Raw genomic sequence first — 16,815 nt, 5'->3', positions numbered from 1 at the left:
AAAGCCGGAGCAGCAAGAGCAAGTTTTGGCTTACCTTGCAGACTCAGCCTCTAGCTCTTTTGCCTCCTCTTCTGAAACTGGTAAATGTAAAAGCAGCGCGTCGTTAGTGGATGTTCACGGTCAGGGACAAGTCGCTTCCTTGTCCTCTTCAGCAAAAACAACAACAGAGAAGGATGCTGCAGGCGATACAACGCATTACTCCATGGAGCTCTTTACACATACCGTCCCTGGCTTAGAAAGTGAAGCAGTTAACAGGCCATGCCCTTTACAAGTTGAATCTGACATGGAGTGCACTGATGCACAGCCACAGCCAGACTACTATGCTGGTCCTTTGACTCATACCACAACATTGCCCTCGCAGGGTACTGATCCAGAATCAGACCCTGATGAGACTATGTTGCCCCGTCACGAACGCTCTACCACCGACTTACACGGTGACACAGACGAAGTTGCATACGAGCTAGAAGAGGAGGTTATAGATGACCCAGTTGTTGACCCCGATTGGCAGCCATTGGGGGAACAGGGTGCAGGCGGCAGTAGTTCTGAAGCGGAGGAGGAGGGGCCGCAGCAGGCATCAACATCGCAACAGGTTCCATCTGCCGGGCCCGTAGATGGGACAACATGCGTGGCAAAGCCAAAACCTGTTGGAGGACAGCGTGGCCATCCGGTTAAAGCTCAGTCTGCAATGCCTGAAAAGGGATCCAAGGCTCAAAAGAGTGCAGTCTGGCATTTTTTTAAACAACATCCAATTGATCAGCGCAAAGTCATCTGTCAAAAATGTTCAACTACCTTAAGCAGAGGTCAGAATCTGAAAAGTCTCAATAGAAGTTGCATGCATAGACATTTAACCACCATGCATTTGCAAGCCTGGACTAACTACCAAACGTCCCTTAAGGTTGTAGCACCCTCGGCCAATGAAGCTAGTCAGCAACGCTACATCCCTGCCGTCACTGTAAGGCCACCATTTTCCGCACCACCTGCAGTATCTGTGCAGGTTTCTTTGCCAGGCCAAAGCAGTCAGGGTCAGAGAATCACCAGTTTCGTAGTAGGAAACACTGCATCTAGGTCACAGGCGGAAACAATACCGTCTCCAACCGTCTCTCAGTCTGCCATGTCCACCGGCACACCCGCTAGTTCCACGATCTCCAGCTCTCCAGTCCAGCTCACCCTACATGAGACTCTGGTTAGAAAAAGGAAGTACTTATCCTCGCATCCGCGTACACAGGGTTTGAACGCCCACATAGCTAGACTAATCTCATTAGAGATGATGCCCTACCGGTTAGTTGAAAGCGAAGCTTTCAAAGCCCTGATGGAGTACGCTGAACCACGCTACGAGCTACCCAGTCGACACTTTTTTTCCAGAAAAGCCATCCCAGCCCTGCACCAGCATGTTAAACAGCGCATCGTCCATGCACTCAGGCAATCTGTGAGTACAAAGGTGCACCTGACTACAGATGCATGGACCAGTAGGCATGGCCAGGGAAGTTACGTGTCCATCACGGCACACTGGGTGAATGTGGTGGATGCAGGGTCCACAGGGGACAGCAATTTTGGGACAGTTCTGCCTAGCCCACGGTCTAGGAAACAGTTGGCTGTAGCCGTTCGCACCCCCTCCTCCTCTTCCTCATCCTCCTGCAGAAGCGAGAGCTCGTCCACAGACCGCAGTCGCACAACCACTCCATCCGCAGCTGCCACTGTTGCACACCAGGTGTCCCATTATGGGGCAGCTACTGGCAAGCGTCAGCAGGCTGTATTGGCTATGAAGTGTTTGGGCGACAACAGACACACCGCGGAAGTTCTGTCCGAGTTCTTGCAGAGAGAAACGCAGTCGTGGCTGGGCACAGTAGATCTTGAGGCAGGCAAGGTAGTGAGTGATAACGGATGGAATTTCATGGCTGCCATCTCCCTTTCCCAACTGAAACACATTCCTTGCCTGGCTCACACCTTAAACCTGGTGGTGCAGTGTTTCCTGAAAAGTTATCCGGGGTTTTCTGACTTGCTCCTCAAAGTGCGTGGACTTTGCTCACATATCCGCCGTTCGCCCGTACACTCCAGCCGTATGCAGACCTATCAGCGGTCTTTGAACCTTCCCCAGCATCGCCTAATCATAGATGTTGCAACAAGGTGGAACTCAACACTGCACATGCTTCAGAGACTGTGCGAACAGAGGCGGGCTGTTATGTTTTTGTGGGAGGATACACATACACGGGCAGGCAGTAGGATGGCAGACATGGAGTTGTCAGGTGTGCAGTGGTCGAAGATACAAGACATGTGTCAAGTCCTTCAGTGTTTTGAGGAATGCACACAGCTGGTTAGTGCAGACAACGCCATAATAAGCATGAGCATCCCTCTAATGCGTCTGCTGATGCAAAGTTTGACGCACATAAAGGAGCAGGCATCTGCAGCCGAGGAAGAGGAAAGCCTTGACGACAGTCAGCCATTGTCTGGTCAGGGCAGTGTACAGGACGAGGTAGCGGGCGAACAGGAGGAGGAGGAGGACGAGGAGGATGATGAGGATGAGTATTTTTTTAATGAGGAAGCTTCTCCGGGGCCACTGGAAATTGGTGGCGTGGCAAGGCCGGGTTCTGGGTTTCTGAGGGACACAAGTGACGTAGATTTGCCTGAAACTGCCCCTCAACCAAGCACAACCGCAGATTTGACAACTGGAACTTTGGCACACATGGCGGATTATGCCTTACGTATCCTCAAAAGGACACACGCATTACAAAAATGATGAACGATGACGATTACTGGTTGGCCTGCCTCCTTGATCCTCGCTATAAAGGCAAATTGCAAAATATTATGCCACATGACAACTTGGAACTAATATTAGCAACCAAACAATCAACTCTTGTTGACCGTTTGCTTCAGGCATTCCCAGCACACAGCGCCCGTGATCGTTCTCACACGAGCAGTAGGGGGAAGCAGACCAGAAGTGTTAGAGGTGCAGAAATCCGACGTGGCGTTGGACAGAGGGGTTTTCTGACCAGGTTGTGGAGTGATTTTGCTATGACCGCAGACAGGACAGGTACTGCTGCATCAATTCAAAGTGACAGGAGACAACATTTGTCCAGTATGGTTACTAACTATTTTTCATCCCTTATCGATGTTCTACCTCAACCGTCATTCCCATTTGATTACTGGGCATCCAAATTAGACACCTGGCCAGAATTGGCAGAATATGCATTGCAGGAGCTTGCTTGCCCGGCAGCTAATGTCCTATCAGAAAGAGTATTCAGTGCTGCAGGTTCAATATTAACCGAAAAAAGGACTCGTCTGGCTACCCAAAATGTTGATGATCTAACCTTCATTAAAATGAACCACAACTGGATTTCGAATTGTTTTGCCCCACCTTGCCCGGCCGACGCCTAGCTTTCCTATGAAAAGGTATTGCCTGTGGACTACTCTGAATGACTTTACCAATCTCGTAATTTGCAGCAGCTGATTGTCCAGCATACGACATGTTTACACCTCCCTAAATGGCCAAACTACCCACACGGGGCCGTGGTATTGCCACTTGGCGCAAGCACCCGTGAGAGTGCTGTTTGTCTGAAGAGGTGGGTGTGCCCGCTTTTGGTCTACGGCACTGCCACTGGGTCCCTCATAGTACAATAAAGTGTCTCTGGCGGTGGTGGTGCGCACCCAACGTCCGACACACTGTTGTAACATGAGGGGCCCTGGGCATGTACCGCCGGCCACAAGAGAGTTCCCCCACCCCCAGCTCAAACATTGCTCTACCACTTGCACATTTATCTCTCACAGTTCCACCTATGTTTAGTCTATGCGCTGACATCCGTAAATCCCTGCCACTGACAATACCATTGTGTTGACATGTATGATGGTACTTAACATAGTCAGGGGCAGTGTCCTATATTTACCCAAGTAAATACTTTGTGCCAAATTACTAGGTCTGAAACTACGCAGAGGAGCCCAGCCCTGTACCTAATGATTGCACCCTTTTGGTTTTTCTTTTTGTTGTAATGCGAGACATTAACATTTATTTATTTTTTGGGACTACTAACTGGCAGACACTCATTACAATCGGCCGCCGCTGACAACACCAATGGTGCCCACTGCCTTTGTACCCCTGCAAGAGAATTCAAAGTGCCTACAGCCCAAATTTATTATGTTAGGCCTTCGAAGCCTGTCTGCCGTCCCACCTTCCACTAGTCCTCCACTAACCTGTCTACTGCTGCCCGTGTTCCCCTGGAACCAATGTTAAAGTGCCTACAGACCTAATTTATTATGTTAGGCCTTCGAAGCCTGTCTGCGGTCCCTCCTTCCACTAGTCCTCCACTGACCTGTCTACTGCTGCCCGTGTTCCCCTGGAACCAATGTTAAAGTGCCTACAGCCCTAATTTATTATGTTAGGCCTTCGAAGCCTGTCTGCGGTCCCACCTTCCACTAGTCCTCCACTGACCTGTCTACTGCTGCCCGTGTACCCCTGGAACCAATGTTAAAGTGCCTACAGCCCTAATTTATTATGTTAGGCCTTCAAAGCCTGTCTGCGGTCCCTCCTTCCACTAGTCCTCCACTGACCTGTCTACTGCTGCCCGGGTACCCCTGGAACCAATGTTAAAGTGCCTACAGCCCTAATTTATCATGTTAGGCCTTCGAAGCCTGTCTGCGGTCCCTCTTTCCACTAGTCCTCCACTGACCTGTCTACTGTTGCCCGTGTTCCCCTGGAACCAATTTTAAAGTGCCTACAGCCCAATTTTATTATGTTAGGCCTTCGAAGCCTGTCTGCGGTCCCTCCTTCCAATAGTTCTCCACTGACCAGACCAATGCTGGCCGTGTACCCCTGGAACCCAGCTGAAAGTGCATGGAGCCTCCTTTTTTTCTTTGTTTTATATTTAGAAAGCCCAGATGAACTACACTGTACCATGGTTCAAGCTACCCAGTCGACATTTCTTTTGCGAGAAAAGCCATCCCAGCCCTCCACCGGCATGAAAAAGTCTGCATTGTCATAGCACTCAGGCAATCAAACAGTAGAAAGGTGCAGCTGACAAGAGACGCATGGACCAGTAGGCATGTCCACAAAAAGTTACGTGTCCATTATGGCGCACTGGGTTAATGTGTTGGATGCATGGTCCACAGGGGACAGCCTACAAAGTCTGTCTGCAGTCCCGAATTCAAATTGTCCGCCGCTGACCACACCACTGCTGCCCGTGTACCCTGGAACCAATTTTAAAGTGCCTACAACCTAATTTTGTTATGTTAGGCCTACTACGCCTGTCTGCGGTCCCTCCTTCCAATACTCGTCCACTGACCACACCACTGCTGCCCGTGGACCCCTGGAACCTATTTTTAATTGCATAGAGCATCCTTTTTTTAAAAGTAGGCGTACAAAGTCTGTCTGCGGTCCACTATTGAAATTGTCCTCCACTGACCAGAGCAATGCTGCCTGTGTACCCCTGTAACCTTTTTTAAACTGCATTGAGCCACATTTTTGGTTTAAGGCCAACTACCTGTGTCTATCTGCGCCACTCAACACAGCTGTCCTCCTTTGAAAAAAGCAGAGCGTCAATTGTCTTGTTTTCAGCCTCTAGGAATTTGAAAACTGCATTGGGGCTACTACTTTGGTAGGGCCTAGTAACGGTGTCTGCCCCTCCAAGGTGTGCCCCAAGTTTCCTCTCCATTGCTTGGGTCTTCCGACTCTCGTTTAGTAGTTGTTGAAAACTACACTGCATTAGGCCTACAAATTGGGTATGGGGTGTAGAGACGGTATGTTCCACTCCAAGGTGTTCCCCAGGTTTCGTCCACATTGCTTCGGTCTTCCGACTCTCGTTTAGTAGTTGTTGAAAACTACACTGCATTAGGCCTACAAATTGGGTATGGGGTGTAGAAACGGTGTGTTCCACTCCAAGGTGTTCCCCAGGTTTCCTCTCCATTGCTTGGGTCTTCCGACTCTCGTTTAGTAGTTGTTGAAAACAACACTGCATTAGGCCTACAAATTGGGTATGGGGTGTAGAGACGGTGTGTTCCACTCCAAGGTTTTACCCAGGTTTCGTCCACATTGCTTCGATCTTCCGACTCTCGTTTAGTAGTTGTTGAAAACTACACTGCATTAGGCCTACAAATTGGGTATGGGGTGTAGAGACGGTGTGTTCCACTCCGAGGTGTTCCCCAGGTTTCCTCTCCATTGCTTCGGTCTTCCGACTCTTGTTTAGTAGTTGTTGAAAACTACACTGCATTAGGCCTACAAATTGGGTATGGGGTGTAGAGACGGTGTGTTCCACTCCAAGGTGTTCCCCAGGTTTCCTCTCCATTGCTTCGGTCTTCCGACTCTTGTTTAGTAGTTGTTGAAAACTACACTGCATTAGGCCTACAAATTGGGTATGGGGTGTAGAGACGGTATGTTCCACTCCAAGGTGTTCCCCAGGTTTCCTCTCCATTGCTTCGGTCTTCCGACTCTCGTTTAGTAGTTGTTGAAAACTACACTGCATTAGGCCTACAAATTGGGTATGGGGTGTAGAGACGGTGTGTTCCACTCCGAGGTGTTCCCCAGGTTTCCTCTCCATTGCTTCGATCTTCTGGCTCTCGTTTAGTAGTTGTTGAAAACAACACTGCATTAGGCCTACTAGTTGGGTTGGGGCCTTCTATCTGTGTCTGCCGCTCCTTGCTGTTCTCCTCCAGTGAACAAAGCTGTGCCGCCGGTTTACTACTGTTGCCAATTTTGAACTGCATTTAGAATACTTACTGATTTGGGCCTACTCTCTGTGTCAGCCTCTCATTCCAGTTGTCCTCAACTGAACAAAACAATGCCCCCTGGTTAGTCCTGTTACCAATTTTGAACTGCATTTAGCCCACTTTATTCTTTGGGCCCATATCTGTTTCCCCCTCATCCTGCCCATTGCCCAGCCAGTGATAGATGAGTCTGCTGGTACATTGACCCATAATGCAACATTCCCCGTGCACGCTACACTGCAAGATTGTGACCCTGCTGAAAGTCAGGTCCCCCTTCCCGCATACCATACCACCTTACACGGGGACAAAGAGGAAGGTGCAGATGAAGGTGCAGGTTCCTTCATCAGGTGGGGGGAGGAATACTCGTTGGCGACGTCACTGGCACTGGGCCCCTCATAGTACGCAAAAGTGTTGCTGCCGGTGGGAGGCGCCCCCTCCGTGCAAACACACCGCTGTACTTTGAGGGGCCCTGTGCCAGTGCCAATGCCAACGAGTGGGCCCCCCCTGCTTGCTCAGGATCACAGCACTTGCAAAGTTGAAATACTTACCTCTCCCTGCTCCACTGCCGTGACGTGGTCCAGATTTACTGGGCACACTAATTACTTGAACCAGCCCTACCCCCCACAACTTTAGCCAAATGACCCCCAATTTCAATTGCCTTCCAATTATTATAAGCTAAATTACGATTGACAAGCTTCAGTAGCAAGAATGGATGTTTTTGCCAATACAATGGGCTCTGTACATGTTTTCCTGGCCTCTACTCACTGCCGACTATGCTCCCCCATTGACTTGCATTGGGTTTCGTGTTTCGGTCGATCCCCGACTTTTCGCGATAATCGGCCGATTCCACTCAACTCGACTTTTGAGATAGTCGGGTTTCGCGAAACACGGCTCGACTCTAAAAAGGTCAAGGTCGCTCAACTCTAGCAATGACGTCAACAAGATTACCAATAAATCAACATGGTTACCAATAAACCAACATGGTTTCCATTATTAGAAGTATGCGGCCAGTGTTTTATATCATTAATTGTAAACCAAAATAGGGAGTGCAACAATATAAGAGGTCAATTATGATATTAAAATAATAACTATGACCTCATCATCTATCACCCACTCCTGGTTTTGGATTACAAAATTTGATATACATACATATCTACTGCCCGTCTTTGGTAAACCTTTGTATAGAGATGAAAAAGATAGGAGACACGGTCAACACAACCAACACTCAAGTTTATTAATTTGAAATTTTTTTAGCAGTATATAATAATTTGAAAAGAAACAACAGGACATTTACGCAACATTGTCCTGCCATGACACCCGTCCAATATCGGAAACAAAATAGGCCACAAATTGGTCCCGCATAAGACCAACGGCTGCAGTTGACCGCATCGGGTGATGCTGAAAATCAGGCAGTGGGTGTGAAACAGGTTCATCCAGTTCAATGTGGAGTCGCTCCTTAGCCATTATATAATTGTGTAGAACCACACAGGCTTTGACCACCTTGTCCACTGTTTCTACTTTTAGATTTATGGCTGTTGCAAGAATGCGCCATTTAGCAACCAGAATGCCAAAGGTGCACTCTACTGTTCTTCGGGCCCTGGTCAGTCTGTAGTTGAAGATCCTTCTAGTGTGGTCCAAGTCCCTACTGGAATATGGCTTCAGGAGATTTTCACACATCTGGAAGGCCTCATCCCCAACCATAACAAATGGCAGCGGTGGGCCTTGAGTGTTGGGGAGAGGCTGTGGAGGGGGAAAATTAAAATTGTTGCCATACACCTGACGGCCCATATCCGAGCTCTTGAAGGTCTGGGAATCATTGCCACGGCCAAAAGCTCCAATATCCACGGCGATGAAGCGACACTCCGCATCCGCTATTGCCATGAGCACTACCGAAAAATATTTTTTATAATTATAAAACTCAGATCCGGTTCTGGCAGGTTTGACAATGCAGATGTGCTTTCCATCCACCGCCCCTAAACAGTTGGGGAAATCACACACGTTCAAAAATGTATCTGAAATTTCCCGCCACATGTCCACGGTGGCTACTGGTATAAACTCCTCATGGAGTACATTCCATAACGCACGACAGGTAACATAGTAACATAGTAACATTGTCCACAACAATTCCAGAGAGGGTGGATATTCCAAGGCGGTATTGGAAGTGGAGGGAAGATAAACTCTCTCCTGTGGCAAGAAATCTAGAAGAAAAAGAAACACAACAAAAAACATTAAAATCTACTCTTTTTAAGGTGTGTTTAAAAATAACAAAAAGAAAAAAAAACATAAAATACATGTCATAACCAAAATTTGGCCTGTCATTGGTTTAGATTTGGAACGTACCGTAATGTCACTAGCAGACGTTCCTCTGGTGGAATCGCTCTACGGTGTCGTGTGTCCTGTCGCCGTATGGCTCCTTGGACACGAGACAGCAAATCACGGAACGAATCTTGCGACATTCTCGTGTAATCCTGGAATTTCTCCGGGTTGTCATTCAGCTCCGCATAGAGCGTGTGATAGGCTCCACGGCTCTCACGCACTTCAATGATTGGGTGCCTCCAAAAACGCCTACACTGTCTCCTTCTCCATCTTTGGCGGTTTCGGTCTTGCTCCCAAGCAAAAGCACAGGCCAGGAAAATCTTGAAGCTGAAATCCAGTTGGAAATAAAAGCTCTCCATGGAAAGATCCATCATGACACCGGAAACAGTAGCAAGCTGTAAAAATTTCTGTACCCCTAGGGTCAATATATAGAGAAACAATCAGATACGCCCTCTCTATTCCCATTGGTTGTGCCTGGTTATCTTTTTTTGGCTCCTAATTTTTTTGGGGGAAATGTAAAAAAAACACAAATGCATGCAAAAAACGCATGTAAACGCGTGTAAACGCTGCGTTTTTTGGGCGCATGCGTTAAACACATGCGTCAAAAAACCGCAGCATTTACATGCGTTTTTTCACCATGCGTTTTTTTTTCAAACGCATGCGTTTCTAAACGCAAGTGTGAAACCAGCCTAACAGTGGGGTGGTGCAGTCTCTCAGCCTATCAGCAGTGCACACACACAGCAATGTGCATGTAATGCACACAAGCAAGGGCATGTGTCATTGGCTGTGTATGTCACATGTCCTTGCCCTATAAGAACCAGCCATTTGCCCCATCGCCACCATTTCCTCACTGCTGCAGCTTAGTGTTAGACGGCACCGCTGCTGCTGTGGGTGCTATACAGACTAATAGTGCTTTTTTGTAGCGAATTGTCAGAGAGATAGGCTTAGGGAGTCGGGAGGAGTCGGGACTAGTTGTAATATTAACCCTTTTAAGGGTAGTTTACAGCAGTTCATAGCACTGATTGCCAGGCAGGTATGTGCCAGTGCTGTGCAAGTGTTTGTCACAGCATTTGGTGTAATTTAGCTCAGCCAATCTTTTTGGGCTAGTAGCATTGTCTGATAGTCATCTGAGTAGCCCGCCTGTGAAGATAGCTACACCGCCTGTGTATCTCAATTTTCACTGCATCTAATTCGGTTGATAGTTTAGGGCCTAGCAGCAGTGTCTGCACGTCAGCAGAGTAGCCCGCCTGTGAAACAAACTATCGCCTGTGTATCTCAGTTTTCACTGCATCTAATCCAGTTGAAAGCTTAGGGCCTAGGAGCAGTGTCTGCACGTCAGCAGAGTAGTCTGCCTGTGAAACAAACTATACCGCCTGTGTATCTCAATTTTCACTGCATCTAATCCAGTTGATAGTTTAGGGCCTACTAGCAGTGTCTGCACATCAGCAGAGTAGCCTGCCTGTGAAACAAACTATACCACCAGTGTATCTCAATTTTCACTTAATCTAATCCAGTTGATAATTTAGGGCCTAGGAGCAGTGTCTGCACATCAGCAGAGTAGCCTGCCTGTGAAACAAACTATACCACCTGTGTATCTCAATTTTCACTGCATCTAATCGAGTTGATAGTTTAGGGCCTGGGAGCAGTGTCTGCACGTCAGCAGAGTAGCCCGCCTGTGAAGCAAACTACACCACCTGTGTATCTTAATTTTCACTGCATCTAATCCGGTTGATAGTTTAGGGCCTAGGAGCAGTGTCTGCATGTCAGCAGAGTAGCCTGCCTGTGAAACAAACTACACCGCCTGTGTATCTCAATTTTCACTGCATCTAATCCGGTTGAGAGATTAGGGCCTTGGAGCAGTGTCTGCACATCAGCAGAGTAGCCCGCCTGTGAAACTAACTATAATGCCTGTGTATCTCAATTTTCACTGCATCTAATCCAGTTATTAGTTTTGGGCCTAGTACCACAGTTTGGCCATTCAGTTCTGCTCGGTTTTCATCCATCGGTTGTTGTGCCAACAACTACAGATACAGAGTTGCCAATTAGTTAAGCACTAAAATGAGTGGCAAAAGGCCTGCTGCTGGTGGAAAGGGGAATAGGCGTGTTGGAAAGGGAGAAAAAGGTTGTGTCCGTGGGGTAGGTGGTCAAGCAACAGTAACATCTGCAGAAGAAAGACATCTTCCAGCCAAAGTAAGATGTCTACTTCTTTTCGTGGACAATCTGATATGATCCCTTTCTTACAACCATCGCTACAAGCATCGCCAAAAATTCCAGATGAGGCACAAAAACAGCAGGTGCTTGAACGGATATCAAGTGCTCGTTCAAGTGGGCTCTCCTCCATGTTAACATCAACATCACAACTACTCCAGTCCTCAGACTTGTCACCTCAATCACACTTGCTTCCTCACAGCTTCCAAGTCTCCAGCTGCCCGTCTGAGCATGGGGTAACACACATGGTTTGGTCTGTAGAGCTGTTTACGCATACTATAGCCTGGGAATCAGAGGTCTGCTCCAGAGCTTCTGTGAATCCAGATGAGGAAATGACCTGTACTGATGCCCAGAATCTTTGTGAGTCGGATCCAAGCCCAGATGAAGAAGGTTCTGAGCATAATGTAGACCCTCTTTCCCAAACTGTAACTCCTGTTGGTGGAGACAATGAGGAAGATGATGATGAGACTGAGATACCTGATTGGAACGAAAACTTGAGTTTTCGGTCGGGGCAGGAAGAGGTTGGCTCTGAGGACGACGGGTGTGAGAACACACAGGATGATGATGACGAATTTGTAGACCCCACTTACTGTCAACCCCCAGTCCGCCAGTCCATGAGGTCAGCAGAGTAGGTGGAGGAGGATGCTAGTGACAAGTCAGACGAGGTAACGGTATGCCTTCCTGGACAGAGACGGAGTACTGGAAGCACGTCAACAACTGCATCCTTAACCCAAACTGTGCCTCAGACCAGAAGTCGTGGTGGCTTTTCAGGTCGTACGGGCTCTAAGCCTTGCATAGCCTGGGCATTTTTTGACATTGCAAAGGATGACCCAACTCATGTTGTCTGTAAGATTTTTCAACAAAATATCAGTGAGGCCAAAAAATCACTAGCTTCAGTACTTCATGCATTAACCGTCACATGGATATGAGGCATAAGTTGCAGTGGGAAGCTCACTGTGCTACAATGTGGCCTAGTAGGCTGGGTCAACCACCGTCTGCCCCATCAAGTGCATCCACATCCTTTTCATCCTCTGTGACTGTGGGGACAGCAGTCGCACATGGTTTTGGATGCAGACCTTCCACCTCTTTACTCGCAACAGCCAGTGTGATTGGCAGGTCGTCAGGATATTTGCATGTGGAAACACCTGCTGGTGTTGAGAGCTCTCCGACATCGACACCACATTTTGATCAAGGCAACATAACATTTCCGCCTGCACCTTCCTCAGAGACCAGGCAGTTTTCCGGGGACACCCTACTCAACTCCGTCTAAGCATGGCAGCCAGCCCTCTGTCCCTCAGATGTGGACAAGTAAAAGACCATTTCCTCCTAGCCATGACAAAGCTGAATTTCTCCATCTGCAAGCTGTTGGCTACAGAAATGCTGCCTTTTCCGCCTGGTGGACACAGAGGATTTTTTAGACCTTATGTCCATCGCAGTGCCCCAGTACCAGATGCCCAGTCGCCACTACTTCTCAAAGAAAGCTGTGCCTGCGCTACACCAGCATGTCGCACACAATATCACTGCTTCCTTGAGAAACTCTGTGTGTGACAGGGTGGATTTCACCACAGACACTTGGACGAGTAGACATGGACAGAGGCGTTACATGTCGGTGACTGGGCACTGGGTAACTACGGCGAGATCAGGAGAAGAGGCTGCTGTCCGAGTCTTGCCATCCCCAAGAGTTGCTCGTCGATCCTCTGTATCTAGAATTCCTCCACTGCTTCTACCTCTTCAACCTCCTCTTGGTCCTCCACCTGCACCCAAAGCCTGTATGGTAATGCCACCCACATTGTAACTGAGCAGAAGGAATCCTGCACACCTCCTCACTATGCTGTCACCAGGGCTCAAAAGGCATCAGGCAGTGTTTACATTGAAATGTCTGGGAAATGTGAGTCACACAGCTCAGGAGTTGTGGTCAGCTCTGGAGACTGAGTTCCATCAATGGTTGTCTCCACTCAACCTGCAGCCAGGAAAGGCTGTGTGCGACAATGCTTCAAACCTGGGTGCGGCCCTTCGCCGGGGCAATGTCACACACGTGCCTTGTATGGCTCATGTTTTGAACCTGGTTGTCCAGCAATTTTTATCCCACTATCCCGGACTAGATGGGCTTCTGCAGAGGGCACGGTCACTGTGTGCTCACTTCCGCCGTTCGCATCCCGCAGCTCGATGATGTGCATCTCTACAGAAGTCGTTGGGCCTGCCAGTTCACTGGCTGAAATGCGATGTGCCCACATGGTGGAATTCAACTCTGCCCATGTTGCAGCGACTGTGGCAGCACCGACGAGCCCTGGTGCAATACTTTATGACGAATAGCCTGGGCCAACAAGATCAAGAGGTGGGGCAAATCACGCTGCAGGAGTGGTCTCAGATCAGGGACCTATGCACCCTTCTGCACAGTTTTGAAATAGCAACAAAGATATTTAGTGCTGACGATGCCATTATCAGCATGACCATTCCTGTGATTTACATGCTGGAGCACACCTTACACAGTGTTTGGAGTCAGGTGGTGGAACAAGAGGAGGAGGAGGAGGAACAGGAGGAGTCGCATGCGGAAGGGATCATATCTCCAAGGTCATGAAGATTGGCAGCCCAACGGCAGCTGGCATTGGAGGCTGGGGGAGAGTGATTACCGAAGGTGCATGGTAGCAGCCAAACTGTTGAGGAAGGTGCAGGAGGTGAGGAAGAAGTGGAGGATGAACTGGCGCTGGGCATGGAAGACTCATCAGATGAGGGAGACCTTGATAAAATTTCTGTTGTGCGAGGTTGGGGGGCAGAGGGCAGAAAAAGGAAGCATGATTCTCACCTCGCCACCACCAGGACAACAAGGACTTGGTCCTCCTGGATGCGCAAGACACATGAGTGCCTTCTTGCTGCACTACCTGCAACATAACCCTTGGATTGTCAGAATCCAAAGTAATGCCGACTACTGGCTTGCCACACTCTTAGATCCCCGGTACAAAAGCAAATTTGGTGAAATAATTCCTGCCATAGAAAGGGATTCACGCATGCAAGAGTATTAGCAGAGACTGTTACAGAATCTAACATCTGCTTTTCCACAAAACACCAGTGGTGCACGAAGTGAATCTCTGAGTTCTAACTTGCCAACCGTGGGACTATCGAGTCATCACTCAAACCCTAACAGTATCATCGTATCTGGTGGTAACAGCAATTTTTTCCAATCGTTTCAAGATTTTTTTAGACCATCCTTTGCAAGGCCACAGGAGACAAAAAGTCTGACGCACAGCCAACGCCTAGAGAGGATGGTACAAGAGTATCTCCAAGTTAACATCGATGCTATGTCTGTGGAACTGGACCCTTGCTCATTTTGGACTTCCAATATTGAAAAATGGCCTGAGCTCACCACTCACGCCTTGGAGATCTTGTTGTGCCCCGCAGCCAGCGTTCTCTCTGAACGTGTGTTCAGCGCTGCTGGTGGTGTGCTGACAGATAAGCGCACGCGGCTGTCCAGTGACAATGTAGACAGACTAACCTTCATCATGATGAACAAATCCTGGATCCGCAAGGACTTTTCTACCCCTTTGTCATCTTGGGGAGACTAAAAGCTTGATGATTTTTGAAAATCACCTCACCAACTGTTTTAAAAAACTCTGGCAAAAAATTGATGCCTCTTAAGTGGTGTCTTTGGCCGATTATTTGGAAAAAATGGAGACTTTTTATTTAGTCCCCTTGCTGAGTTTTACATGACGTTGCCGTCATCAATTCCAGGTGGGTGGGGTCATCTACAGAGTTATTTACTCATACTATGGCCTGGAATTCAGAGGTTTGCTCCAAAGCTTCAGTGTCTGCTAGTCAGCAGAGTAGCCCAGCCACCCACCGCCTGTTGACCTAAGTACTATATTTAACGGCATCTGGCCCAGGAAATCCTTTTGGGCCTAGTAGAATTTAGTGCTACTCAGCAGCGTACCCCACCCATGAAGCAAGCTACACCACCTATTTACCTAACTATTATTTTGTAACGGCATCTAGCCAGGAAATCCTTTTGGGCCTTGTAGAATTTGGTGCAACTCAGCAGCGTACCCCACCCATGAAGCAAGCGACACCGCCTGTTTACCTAACTATTATTTTGTAACGGCATCTAGCCAGGAAATCCTTTTGGGCCTTGTAGAATTTGGTGCAACTCAGCAGCGCACCCCACCCATGAAGCAAGCTACACCGCCTGTTTACCTAAGTACTATTTTTTAATGGCATCTAGCCCAGGAAATCCTTTTGGGCCTAGTAGAATTTGGTGCAGCACAGCAGCATACCCCACCCATGAAGCAAGCTACACCGCCTGTTTACCTAACTACTACTTTGTAACGGCATCTAGCACAGGAAATCCTTTTGGGCCTAGTAGAATTTAGTGCTACTCAGCAGCGTACCCCACCCATGAAGGAAGCTACACCACCTGTTTACCTAAGTACTATTTTTTAACGGCATCTGGCCCAGGAAATCCTTTTGGGCCTAGTATCAATTTCTGCTACTCAGCATAGTACCCCACCCATGAAGCAAGCTACACTGCCTTCTTTCTTTCTCAATATAACCCCTCGGCTCTGCAGTGTCCACTCTCCCTCCAGCTCTCTCCTTCTCACAGGTGGATATTGCGTGTTTTCACACTGTGGCGAATCTTTTGGGCCCAGGCATAAGAAGTCATCGAGGTAATGGATAATATGTGCCACCTTACAAACGTCCATGACGACATATTTGAGGAAGCAACTAAATGCCTCAAATAGTGAGCAGGATATGGAGCACCCCATGGGCAAACAGCGATCTATGTAGTATGCTCCTTCACAGAAGCAGCCCAATGGGAGGACACTATTCGGAGGCACAGATAGTAACCGGAACGCCAACTCAATGTCTGTTTTGGCCCCTTACCACCTTCTTGATCCGCCTGATTGCCTCATCAAAGGAGGTACAGTACATAGTACTGTACTTGGTTCTGCGTCGATGTTGTCGTTTACGGACCTGCCCTTTGTATATGACAAATGGTGGATTAGTCTGAATGTATTGGGTTCATTTTTTGGCACAGCTCCCACAGGGGTACCACTATGTCTTCTAAGGAAAGTGTTCTGAATGGACCCGCCGCCATTCTACCTAAAGATATTTTTTTTGTCAAGACGTCTGGGTGTTGGTATAGTGAGTTTAGATTTTTACTCCAGCCTTTCTTGATTTTAGAAGGGCATGACATGCCTATATCTGTGTCTCCATCTCCTTTTACTCCTCCAACTCTTTTCTTTTCGCATGACTATATGTAGTTGTGACTTTTCCATGTGTTTGTTGCGTCTTCTGAGCAGTTTGTCAGCTTTTGGACACCTTTTAAGGTGTTTTCTATGTGTTTTCTATGTGTTTGTACAGTATGTGTTTGTATTTGCCTGCCATTGGTTTCAATGGGGTTCGACGAACTGAACCCGAATACTAGGGAGGTGACTCAACACTACTCTTTACACTAAACAGTTCATAATTTTCCCCCTGAACACAAGGTGGATAATTTGATACCACAGTCACAAAATCAGTCATACTCCCTCCAGATGCAGAATGCAGACTGCAGAGAGCCAATGGTGAATCAATGCTATGAATTATCTTCTGTTGACTTGTGGCAATGAGGTG

This window comes from Ranitomeya imitator, chromosome 5 (assembly GCF_032444005.1).
Source record: "Ranitomeya imitator isolate aRanImi1 chromosome 5, aRanImi1.pri, whole genome shotgun sequence".
Classification (NCBI taxonomy): domain Eukaryota; kingdom Metazoa; phylum Chordata; class Amphibia; order Anura; family Dendrobatidae; genus Ranitomeya; species Ranitomeya imitator.
This window is presented reverse-complemented; position numbering follows the sequence as displayed.